General features: G+C 42.9%; 1 pseudogene; it reads right to left on the minus strand.

Moving 5' to 3' along the window:
* Positions 1-2175: 2175 nt before the first annotated feature.
* Positions 2176-3008, minus strand: LOC150067377 (small ribosomal subunit protein eS1 pseudogene; annotated as a pseudogene).
* Positions 3009-12891: the final 9883 nt, after the last annotated feature.

Raw genomic sequence — 12891 nt, forward strand, 5'->3', positions numbered from 1 at the left:
TGTCAAAACCTCCTCATTACCTCACCTAAATGAAAACTACAGCCAGGAAGTAAAGTATTTATTGGGACTCTCTCAGGTTTGGCTGTAATCATGTGCGGTGGTTACTGTGCTCAACTGTGACCATGTGCGGTGGTTACTGTAATGTGTGGCGGTTACTGTGATCACGTGTGGTGGTTACAGAGCTCATGTGTAGTGGTTACTGTGATCACATGCAGTGGTTACTGTGCTCAACTGTGATCATGTGTGGTGGTTACTGTGAGCATGTGTGGTGGTTACTGAGCTCATGTGCGGTGGTTACTGTGATCATGTGCGGTGGTTACTGTGATCATGTGCGATGGTTACTGTGCTCAACTGTGATCATGTGGGGTGGTTACTGTGAGCATGTGTGGTGGGTACTGTGATCATGTGCGGTGGTTACTGTGCTCACGTGCGGTGGTTACTGTGAGCATGTGCGGTGGTTACTGTGATCATGTGCGGTGGTTACTGTGCTCAACTGTGATCATGTGGGGTGGTTACTGTGAGCATGTGTGGTGGGTACTGTGCTCACGTGCGGTGGTTACTGTGAGCATGTGTAGTGGTTTCTGTGATCATGTGCAGTGGTTTCTGTGATCATGTGTAGTGGTTACTAAGCTCATGTGTAGTGGTTACTGAGTTCATGTGCAGTGGTTACTGTGATCATGTGTGGTGTTTACTGTGCTCATGTGCAGTGTGGTTACTCTGCTCTTGTTGCTCCTACAGCACAGGCAATGGTTCCAAAATGAATGGAGTTCTTTTTTGTCCACAATTCAATAAATTCACCTCAAATGGGATGGATTTATTCCCATACAATGCTATAAACAGGAGGATCACATTTCCTTTTCTGTCCCCCTTTCTCCTCACTGGCCATGCTTAAATTCAAACATTTGGCTTTGACACTAGGAGAATACATTTTTGGCACAAAGAGCACACCCGTGGGGTAAAGTGAAAGGCTGGCATCATTTCTTCAGCTTGTTTACTCTGGTCTGAATGACATCAGGTATGTGCTGGTATCAGCTAGGTCATAAAACAGCACTATCCTAACAGCACTATGCGACTGGATAACCACGAGCATAATAGAGTTGGTAGGTTCATATCTAGACTCCCTGGAGTAAAATGAACGCTATACGACTACAAGGTATGTCAGCATGACCCTAAAACCACTAGTCAATTTCATAAACTAACAGATGAAAACACAGCAAATGGATCGAAACAGCTTATACTGACCATACTCTGAAACAACTGAGTTTTCCATCCATCAGCTAACTCTTATGAGTACAGGGACCAAGTAAATTTTATGAAATGGGAAGGCACGAGACGTCATTACATCGAGTCCCGTATCTGTGGTCAGGTGAATACTTACTATATTTTTAGCAAACTTGAGTAATAGAAGTTGAGCTGTCTTTCTCTGAAGTCCATTTCAGTCCAGTCGTCTGGTCCAATTAGGAATGCTTTCATAGTCATAACCACCCTTACACTGCAATCTCAGCCCATTGCCCATAATTTGCTCCATGGAGAGGGAGAGCAGCTGGCCAGTTTTCTCCTGGTGATAATCTTTCTGACATTCAGAGATAATCAATATATTTCTCTCCTTTCCACCCAAACTCCTTTTTCCTGCCACAGAGAATCTTTTTATTTTCCAGCTATTATTATGGCTTTTCTATGGATCTCTCCATATCTAATTTTTTTTCTCTTCAAGTGCAAAGCTCAACAGTGAACAGTTGAAAATAGCCTTGTTCACTCTGAGGAATGCTAAAAGACCCACCTCAGTCCTCATGGCTTCCAGTCTTGACCACAGGCTATGTTTCAATGGGAATCCTTCATAGCCTTAGGGTCATTCTGTGACCCTTTCGTCTTACCACATTTTCCCCAATAAAGATTTCATTTTGCTTTTGGAAAACTACTCCTCTCGTGTGTCCAAAAGATTTATGACATTATTTTCATCCTCCAATACGTTACTATGTCCACCAAGCTTGAGGTCCTCTGGGACCAAAAAACAAATTTTGAAAGAAATAATTAATTCAGCAGCAGATAAAGCTTGCTAATAGCCCTAAACCAACATTTGGCCCAATGTACATTTCTCCTCCAGCTGCTCCAGTCCCTGAACTACTGCACACAGGGAGTTGGATTTTCTTTTTCTTTCCACCACAAATAAGCCTTTTATTTGTCATTATTAAAACTTTGCATTTTAAGCAGATTCTTGGAATCTGGTGGTTCGTATCCATCAGCTCACTCAACTTTAGCACTGGTCTCATCCCCAGTAGCTTTTCCAGAACTACCACCTTCACCATGAAACTCCATGAGTTTTCCCAATTCAATCTTGGGCTTCTTCAGCATTTTCACTTTCCTAACGAAGACAACATGAAGTGGATAAATAGACTGGCAAGCCTTTTCTCTGTCTGTCCCAGTGCTGTCTGGAATCAGCTTATTAACTACTTCCTTCAAGTCATTGGTCTGCACTTCTCGGGTCATGATTTCCATCATCTTCTTCCAGATCTGGTGGACCTGCCGAAGCTGAGCATAAGAGGTCTTTCGGATCTGATTGTTACTTTTTTTTTTTTTTTTAGTAAAATCAACACAAAACAGACAAAGCAAATAACCACCTGTAGTCTTAAGTCAACATGAGCTTCCCTCATGGTCTGCCACTTTTTGGCCATGGAGCACATTTTGTCTCTGGTGAGATCCATGCCTTGGAAGCTGATCAGACAGTTCTTTCCCTGAGCATCCTCAGCAATTAGCTTGAATTTTCTAAATGCAACGTCATCATTTTGCAGATCAGCAAGGCTCACTTCAAACACCTGACCCTTGAGGCCGTCAGATGCAATTTTGGTTGCTTGAGTCCTCGTGACTAGTGTTTCCCCAATATTTCTTATATTGAACATGGCCAGGGCTTTCATATCATGCTAATCTTTCTTAGAAAATGGGTCAACCACTTTCTTCTTGGTTTCTTTTCTGCCGCCTTTCGTAAGGCACTTGTTCTTGCCATCTGTCATGTTGCTGGTCAGAGAGCCAAAAGGCGGTTGGGTTTTCTTGATCTCATGCCTCCACATACTATGGGCTAAGTCAGGGGACCTCAGTCTTGACTTGTTGAAATTTAAAGTTTATTGTTCTTCACTGTAGGTAGCTGTTCTGTGCCTTAGAAGATGGATAGACTGACAATTGTACTTACTGATCTTTCTTATTGACAAGATGTAGATCCTATCTTGTAGGGATTCTATTGTCTTTATTTATTTACTTTTTTTTTTTTAGTGGTGGTGAGTATTGAACCCAGGGCCTTGTTCATGCTCTGCAAGCACTCTATCACTGAACTACATCTTCAGCCACTTTTTTTTAAGACAGGATTTCACTATATATTTTAGACTGGTCTTCAACTCACTACATAGCCCAGGCTAGACTTGAACTTGTGATCTCTCTGCCTCATTCTCTCTAATGCTGGGATTCCACGGTATGCACCACCATTCCTGGCTAAGAACTCTGTCTTTAAATAAAATCTAACCCTGGTTCATAGAGGCAGCTGAAAGGGAAAACCTGGTGGAGAATCCCCTACCAGGGCGTTGAAAATTTCTGGGTTTACATTATTGATGCAGATGGCAGATCCTTGTGTGCCTTTATAAAGCTGTTCCTTTTTTCCCTCTGCTTCTGGAGTTTCACTTCCCCTTGCCTTGTCTCTGCTTCATCATCTTTATCCCTGTTATTGTCTCTTATACCATCTTTCTATCTGGACCCAATTAGCCCTTGGAGCAGAGCACCTTGGCCTGTTAGAGTCTTCTTAACCCTTTGTCTACCATAGCCAGCAGCAGGGACTTGAGCACTTTCCCTTGTGCTGTCACATTTTATCCCTGCCACATCTGCAAAGAAGCCTGGGAGGAGGATCATTGAGATGACTTTAGTGGGGCATCAGGAGGCTCTGGGATGTCCAGCTGGGAAATATCTAGAGGGTTGAGCCTCTTGGCCTCTCTTCTTAGAGCCCTCTCAAGGAGACATCTGTTGTCTTAGGATGGTGGGGAGCTCTTAGAAAGGACTGTGCTTTTGTGGTTGTGTATGTTTCCTTTTGCTTCAGGAGTTCTCTGGGAGATCTGGGTCCTTGGGTCTGGCGGCCATTTTGCTGACAGTATCATTTCCTTCTTCCAGTGGCCCTCTTCATTGGTAGTTTCTTTCTATAGACACTCCTGGAGCTGGTCCATTTCTATTGCTTTCGTTTCATGCAAATGCTCTTTGCTGTCAGGCTGGCTGGTTCTCTCCAGTCTACCCTACTGGGTGCAGCCTTTAGGGATTGATTGCTTTTTCTTTCTTGGGGTGCATGTCAAGTCCTTCTGTAGCTTGATACTAGCACTCCTGGGAGCCCCTTTCTCCAGAGCCTCTTCTTATCCATCTGGTTTCCCTGGCCCATCTTACTGGTCTGAAGTGAAAAGAGGAGAGCTGCCACATGTGAGCTACAGTGCCCTGCACACAAGAAAGGCATGTGAAGTATTAACATATGGCATGGGAAGGCCACCCTGTCTCCTCACACCCTTTGTCCCTCCCATTTGGTTTCCACCGGACTTTTCTTGCCAAGATCCTGAGCTTATAGAAATGTGACTTCCTGCAGATCATTTTCTTTATCTTGCTGATTTCTCTCCTTCCTTCCCCAGCTCCCTGAATGTTATCATTTTGTGGTCATTTCCACCAAAGTTCTGTGGCACTTTCCTTCCAAAATGGGAGAAATGTGGTTACATTTAGAGTCTGAGAAGTACTGAGACGTACTTCACAAAGGTGAAGATAGAGAAAACAGAAAGGATAGTTGAATGAGCCAAGTCCAAAAAGAGACTAAAAGATGGTTTCCAAGTAGAGGAGCAAAGCCCCTCTGAGATGAAAAGGAAAGAATGAAGATAGTTGTGATGAAAACCAGTTGGAGGTAGGGGAGAGGAAACATAGTGGGATGCTCACCTAAGCAAAGCAAGAAGCTTAGTGAGCTGGACAGGCTCTGGTGGCTCAGTAGCATGTGGTAGCCCACTGGGGAATGGAGAAGCAGCTTGGAGGTTTGGAGGGCAGGTGTGGAAAGCGATCATGAAGGAACAGACAACACAGTAAAGAGTGATGACTAGTCAAATCTACACTGGACAGGAAAGAAATAAGAAGACATGGACTGAGTCTTTACCAAGAAAGCAGGAAGATCAGACATCTGAACCTTAAGGTGAGTTCAAGATTTCGATTTTACATCAAATGCGTGCAGCCTTGTTTCCAAACCATATCTCAAGAAAATGTCTTGAATGACCTAAAATGTACTTTTTGCCCCATCTCCTACCTCCCTTGACCCCACCACTGACTTTACCAGCTTCAACTGCTTTGCCTTCTTTCTTCAGTGTCTTGCTTTCTACTTTCAAATAATGCTTTAAACTGTTCCCAACACGGATTCTATCTTCACATCCTGGTATTTCAGTAGATTCCTCAGGTAGACTCCCAGTCGCCCAGGTAAATAGTTTTTATCCAGCTGGTCTTCCCCTCGGGGGAAGTGGGTAAGTTTTACAAACATGAAATCCCCTCATAAGCCTCAGCCATTGGGCTGGAGAGGGAAAATGGAGAGCAAGGCCTCAGTGACTGTGACAAGTTAATGGCATTAATTATTTCCCCCACTTGTATAACAATACCTACAGGATCGATGCAGGGAAATACACCACTCAGTAGAGAAATGTGTTCTCTCAGCATGGGGCAGGAACCTCTCAGCTCAAAATCATTGCCCTACAGGGATGGGGGCTCAGTAATGTCAGAGCCCTTTCTCACTCAGGAAAAGTTAAGAAATCTACACGAAATCTCCTAGTTCTCAAGTGAACTTTGAAAATGAAATTTGTTGGCCAAACTATCACTCCTGGTTGGAGTCTGTCCAAACCTTGCCAGTTTATCTGAGTACCACATGATTGTGTCAGAGGGACACTAGGGAAAAGCTTGGGTTTTGGGCTGCAAGGAGGGTAGGAGGAGTGGGGCTGGATAGTCCAGGGAAGGAAGGGACTGGGGAGGCTACGGTGTTTCCACTCACCCACTTGGACTCAAACTTTAACAACACATTTTAAATTTGGAGCTTTGCCCCTTTCTTTTATTGGCTGTATTTAATTCTAATTTTTACTCTATTTGAAACATCACCTATGTATAGACACAGATATGTATATGTATATATATTTTTTTCCTGGGATGATGCTATTTTGGAAAATGGAGAGATAAATAACAAAAGGAAGTAACACTTCCCTGGAAGATGGCTCCTTCGGTCAGGGCTGTGAATGTAGCTGTAGTATGTTGGGGGTGCCAAGGGCTGGGAGGACCAAGAGGGGGCATCAGGGAAAGTGAGAAGGAGCAGGAAATGGGGAGCACTAACCATGTCCTAATCCACTCATGACGAGGGTCCCTAGGGATAATGTTGATCTGAAGTTGATAGAGCTGACAAATGGAAAGGTCATCACCACGTGTTGCTGGGTGAAAAGGTAGGTCACAAGGAAAGAGTACATTTTCATCTCCTTTGTAAAAAAATAAATGACTTTTTATCTGACTACATAGTTGACCCATTTCCTCCATTCAGGACTTGGCTTCTACAGTTTCACTTACCCTAGTCAGCTAGAGTCAGAAATTTCTAGAAATAAGGAATTCAGTTTTAAAATTGCTCATCATTCTGAGAAGTATGGTAAAATCTTGTATTAGTCCCATCAGTTCTGCCTCCAATACAAATCATCCCCCTGTCCAGTGTATTCACAGTGTATCTGCTACTGCCTGTCATTAGATCAGCTGTCATAGTGTTTGCAGCCAAAGTACCCTTATGTGGTATCTTGTGCTCTAACGCAGCACCTATCTTTAACCAATTTTTACCCCATCATGTAAGGACACTCACTTCATGAGTATAGTCCAATAAAGCTGTTTTGATAGAGAATAACTTTTTATAATAGTGCATTGGTATAATTATTCTCTTTCATTACTAGGTGTTATTATTCCCTTACTGTGCCTAATTTGTAAACTTTCTCATACAAGGGTATACATTATAGGGAAATGGTTTTATTTATACATATATTCAGCATCATAGATATGTGGCTCATTTTCACCAGCAGGTTTGGAATTGACTAGTGGCCTGGAAATACCTCCCCACATTTAAAGGGGGACTACTGTGCATGTGTGAGAGAAGATCGGAAGAATATATACAAAATATGCAAGGTAGTTATTACTATTGAGGGCTATCAATGGAACTGCAAATGATGGTAACATGGTAACATCTGCAGGTATGTGCAGATTGTTTTGTGCTATTATAAAGTTAAAGCGACTAGGGCTGGGAGTTTGGCCTAGTGGTTAAAGTGCTTGCCTAGCATGCATGAAGACCTAGGTTCAATTCCTCGGTACCACAAATAGAAAAAAAAAAAAAGCCGCAAGTGGTGCTGAGGCTCAAGTGGTAGAGCTCTAGCCTTGAGAAAGTCCAAGGACAGTGCTCAGGCCCTGAGCTCAAGCTCAGGACTGGCAAAAAAAAAAAAAAAATTAAAGCGACCAGTATATGTATTCAGTATGCATGTATCCAGTTTTCTCTCTCCTTCCTTCCTCCTTTCCTCCCTCCCTCCCTTTCTCTCTCTTTCTTTCCTTCGTTCTATTTCTTTCTTGGGCTAGTACCAGGACCTTGGATTCACTTGGTTTGCTTGCTCATGGCTGACACTGTCCCACTTGCATAGCACTTGCAGTCCAACTTTTGGAGATGGATTCTCACAGGCAATTTTTGGTTGTTGTTGTTCCTGGACTGGCTTTAAGCCATGATCCTTTGATCTCAGCCTCCTGAATAACTAAGATGATAGGTGTGAGTCACCAATGCCAAGCTTCTGAGGAATTTGAATGACTTTCCTTAGGCCACAGATCTTTCTGGAATCTTTTTTTTTTTTTTTTTTTTGGTTAAACTCAGGGCCTTGGTGCTCTCCCTAAGCTTTGTTGCTCTAGGTTAGTACTCTACCACTTTTCAAGCCACAGTTCCACTGCTGTTTCGTTTTGGGGTTTGGTGGTGAATTGGAGATAAGTCACAGGGACTTTACTGCCCTGTCTGGATTTGAACGGTGATCCTCAGATCTCAGCCCCCTGAGTATTTTTGAATGTTACAGTGGTTGCTTTGTGTAAAGAAAAGGACTGCTCCCATGTGTGACCGTGTATTTGAACATCTGTAACACACATTCCCTTGCTTTTCAGGTGGTAGTATGAAAGCTCAAAAATGTTCACTTGAGTCTACCCTCACACAAGCCACACACTTCCTGAAAGCGCATTCTAGAAGACTATTTGCTTTCTTCTGACTGACAGTCTAGCCTCCTTTCTCTATTTTCCCTTCTTTCCCATTGATTCATTCTGCACACTTCTTATTATGCATGTAAAATATGTTGACTGACTCCTACTTCTTTTATTCTGTTTTACCTCAATATTTACTTTTTTGATAAAAAAAGAATAGGTAAAGATTGAGTTTCTGGAGGCTGGGAGTTTGGCCTAGTGGTAGAGTGCTTGCCTAGCATGCACGAAGACTCGGATTTGATTCCTCGGTACCCCACATACATAGCAAAAAGCCGGAAGTGGTTCTGAGGCTCAAGTGGTAGAGTGCTAGCCTTGAGAAAGTCCAAAGACAGTGCTCAAGCCCTGAGCTCAAGCCTAGGACTGGCAAAAAAAAAAAAAAAAAAAAAAAGACTGAGTTTCTGCTATATATCAAGCATTACATTAAGCACTCTTTAGATCATATTGCAGTTAATTCTCTCAATGCTCTTACAATCAGATGTTCAGGTCAGTCTTCAGGTGATAACTGCGAAGCTTAGAGAGCTTACATCACTTAGCCACTGAAGTAACTTATGTCACATTGAACAAGTACATGGTAGAGCCAGGATTTGAATCCCAGTCTGCCTGGCTTCAGACCTTTTGTATTGTACTAATGCCACATTCTACTGCTGCCTCTACTCACTAGCCAACCTAGTAAGGGAATGAACAAGACTCCTTTGTCCTTGCCTCAGAGTCAGCCTTGACTTCCATGAGGCATAAGGCTTCCTCCTTTCCCTGCCTGGCCCTATTACTTTTGGCTGAACACCATGGCAACCTGCAATAACCTAGGCCCCTCTGGCTCACATTCTTGACATGCTTGCCAGACTACGATGTCTCACACTAATTATTACATCACTGCCCTAGCCCTGCGTGGAAAAGTCAGAATTGCTCTCTCTTCACATTTACGTGCAAAACCTTTTCAGTTGCTCAGTCTATCAACATGAGTTTTCCTTTTGCTTTCTTTCCCTTTCCTTCCATTCTGGTCCAGTCATAACTTTTCAGGTCTCTTCTGGAGCTTGCTTTCCTTTTGGTTTGAAAAACTCACAGTTGCCTTTGTCTTCACCCTGTCTGTTTACTTGGCCCACCAACCCATACCTGAAGACACTCTTCCTTTTCTTTGAGACACGGGACCCTTTTATCTGCTGCCACATAGCTATTGGGGAATTATAAATACTCTTCCCTTTTCAGAGGACACAAAGGGCATGCCTACTTCACCCTCTTTCTACTCAAAAACCTAATGTTCTTTCTGGTGGATTCATCTAGTGAAGACCATACAGCCTGCTGGCATATTCATATTCTGAATCAGAAATGGATAATTAGTGCTGTTTTTCTCACCAGAGAGAGAGACAGCAAAAAGATTGGACAGCCTATTTCCATACACACACCTCTAAAGCTTCCAGTTTTCTGTTCTTCTCTGATGAGAAGTCCATAATCTCACAGAGTCTCCTTTCAATGAAGGAACAATTCTCCTTAATTACACTGCCTTAGATACTAAAGCCTCAACTCTGAGCCAAAAACAACTTGATAGAGTTGGAAGAACAAAGTGGTAGGCCTGGATCTACGGCTCAATGGCATGCTCTGTGCCACCAATAAACCTTCTGAGCCTTGAAGTTTTTTCTATGTTAAATGTTAGTGATAGGGGCCGGGAGTTTGGCCTAGTGGTTAAAGTGCTTGCCTAGCATGCACAAAGACTGGGTTCGATTCCTTGGTACCACATACATAGAAAAAAGCCAGAAGTGGTGCTGTGGCTCAAGTGGTAGAGCTCTAGCCTTGAGAAAGTCCAAGGACAGTGCTCAGGCCCTGAGCTCAAGCCCAGGACTGGCAAAAAAAAAATGTTAGTGATAGTTCCATATTGCAAGGTCAAGTTGATTTAGACAGAATCAATGGCAGTGTTGATGTACCATTAGTTTTCTAATTTTTAAAAAATCTGTCTATATGATTCTCAGGGGAGAAAAATTCTTCCAAAAGCCCTAAGTAGACTTTGCATTATTTTTCATAACTCAGAACTGGATAACATGCCACTCTAGTCCATCCATAAGTCAAGAAGTAAATGGCTTCCATGATGATCCATGCTTGAGTCAATGAACTGCAGCCCAAGTGGCTTCTGGGTTGAGAAGGAATATTGTCAGTCACAACAAAGTAATCCAAATGCCAGCTTCCAGAAAACAAGGAATTTTGGGTTAAGTGAAAGCATACATTCTTCAAATGTAAAGTAGATATATGTTTTATTCATGAGCTAGAAAATAAGAAACAAATGTATGAAAAGATGTCCTAGGGTATAGTAGGCTGGGAGTGCATAGATCACATCTGCAGGCCCTGAGCTTGTCTGCCTCCTTCGAACAGTTTTAAGTAGGTGAAAGTCTCTGAGGCAGAATTTGCAGACACAAGAAAACTGACCGCTGGTGGCACATTTTATGGAGAATTCTCTAGAGAGCAGAGCTGCCTCCTCCCACTGTCAGGTCTCTAAGAGAAGTGATCATTATGGTGGAATACAAGTGTTTGCTTGAAGCCAGTTATTTGAAGACTCTCCCTCCTTTTCTTTCCTCTCTCCCTCCCTTTCCCCCTCCCTTCCTTCCTTGTGAGTCTTTGCTCTGCAGCCAATCCCAAGGCTACAAAATCTCAGTCTCTGGAGTTGGCTAGAGAGACTTAAGACCAACTAATTTTTCTAGGCATGTGAGCCTGGAGCAGAAACAGAGGGGCACATGCAGTTAGAAGTTACTGCTATGAATATTCCCCATTCCCAGGGCTTAAAATCTTAGCTCTTCCTTTCTATTCTTTTATTTGCCCCATGAATGTTTTCAAGCATGACACATAGCTGAGTACTGTCCTAAGTTCTAGAAATAGAGCCATAAACAAGAATAACACATCTTGCCCCAAGCAGTGTGCAGTCTAATGAGGAAGATTGATGAGGAACAAGTAAACAAGGCAGTTATAGACCACACGAATGCTGTGAAAGAAATAATAAGCAAGTTGGTGCGAAGAAGGGAAGCTGGAGAGGCCAGGTCAGATAGAGTGGCCCGGGAGAAACTATCCAGGATCCATCCAAGGATCTTCCTTTCTTGCTCTATGAAGATGGAATACATTTTTGTTGCTTGAAAGCCAGTTCTCTTAACAGATGCCTGGAACAAGTTCATTGGGCTTCTGGATCACAGCTCTTCTTCTGAATGGATGAGCCCAAATAATCTCTTGATAACTAACTCGATTTACAAAGAAATGAAACTAGAGATTGTATTAACATGCATGGGCCATCCATCTAGGGAAAGGTATTCTGGAGAGCAGATGGATGTTTCTTGCTACTGCTTGCTAATAAGAGAGTTTTCCGGTACAGATCTGACATGTCCACGTCTGGGCCCTATGAGTCAGTTCTCTCAGGACCTGATGTCATTTCTGGATGAGATGATGGCTCCAGATAGACTCAGCCGAGAGGCCAGAGCCTGTGCTAGAGTACAGTTAGGTACCATACATAGCTCATGACATCTGGGTTGGGGAATCTACACATCTTATCCACCAGCTTTTAATGCTGGAGGTTAATCCTGAGGTTTTTCTAAGCAGTGAGGTGATCAAGGCTGGTCAGAGGTCACATAGATAACTGTATTTAGTAACTCTCTTCAGTTCAGATGGGTAACTTAGATATAGCCTGGGTCACAAAGCTGCATAATTTCATTTGAAGTGCTAGAAATGAACCTCAAACTATAAACATGGAACAAAATATAACAGAACTTAAAAAAAATTCAGTGCATGGTAGGTGAGGATCCAGCACAAGGTGAGAAATGGGTGAGGAAAAGTAGGTTTGAGGCCAAATGATAAAACTAAAAGCCTGGATGAAGGTTATGAATGTGGTTTTAGCCTAGTTTAGTCCCCACTGGTAGCAGAACATTTATCTAGACATGCAATCCTGGGCCTACAAAGCCACAGTGTATAAAGCTTCCTCTGACAGCATACACAAGGAAGAGATGCTGCTTTTCAATATCCTACTGAGAAAAACTGGTGGAAATGAAAGCAATAGAACAAGGGTGATTTAAAGGGAAGTTGATGGGTTGGGGATGACTGACTAGATCAGAGTAGAAAGCAGAAAGAATCATCAGGAATGGCAAGAGGAAGTCAGGAACCATGGCTCATTCTTGTAACCATAGCTACTCAGGAAGCTGAGTTTTGAATTGAGGTTCAAAGCCAACCATGGGCAGAAAAATTGGCAAGACTCCATCTCCAATTAACCAGCAGAATGTTGGAGTAGAGGCATAGCTTAAAGGGTAGGGCACCATCTGTGATCAAGAAAGTTGAACAGTGAGGCCTTGAGTTCAAGCCCTAGTACTGGTACACATGTGTGGCAGGAGAGAGAAGATGGAAGCAAGTGAGAAGAAGGCAGAGGAAGAAGTGTAGGCAAATAGAAAGAAAGGGAAAAGGTTTGAAAATGGGGACAAAATGGGAAACAGAAGATGAGTGCAGAAAGTACATCTCTTTCTCTCAGAAAGGCAAAAATATCCTTTCTCTGTTTCCTCTCCACCTCTCAGAATGCCTTACTTAGTATATCTGCACAGAAGAGATTTCATGAAAAGGAGCCCAGCAGATGGCTGTTATGGGGGAGGGTGTCTT

The sequence above is a fragment of the Megascapheus bottae genome, chromosome 2 (assembly GCF_031878675.1).
Source record: "Megascapheus bottae isolate mThoBot1 chromosome 2, mThoBot2.hap1, whole genome shotgun sequence".
Lineage (NCBI taxonomy): Eukaryota > Metazoa > Chordata > Mammalia > Rodentia > Geomyidae > Megascapheus > Megascapheus bottae.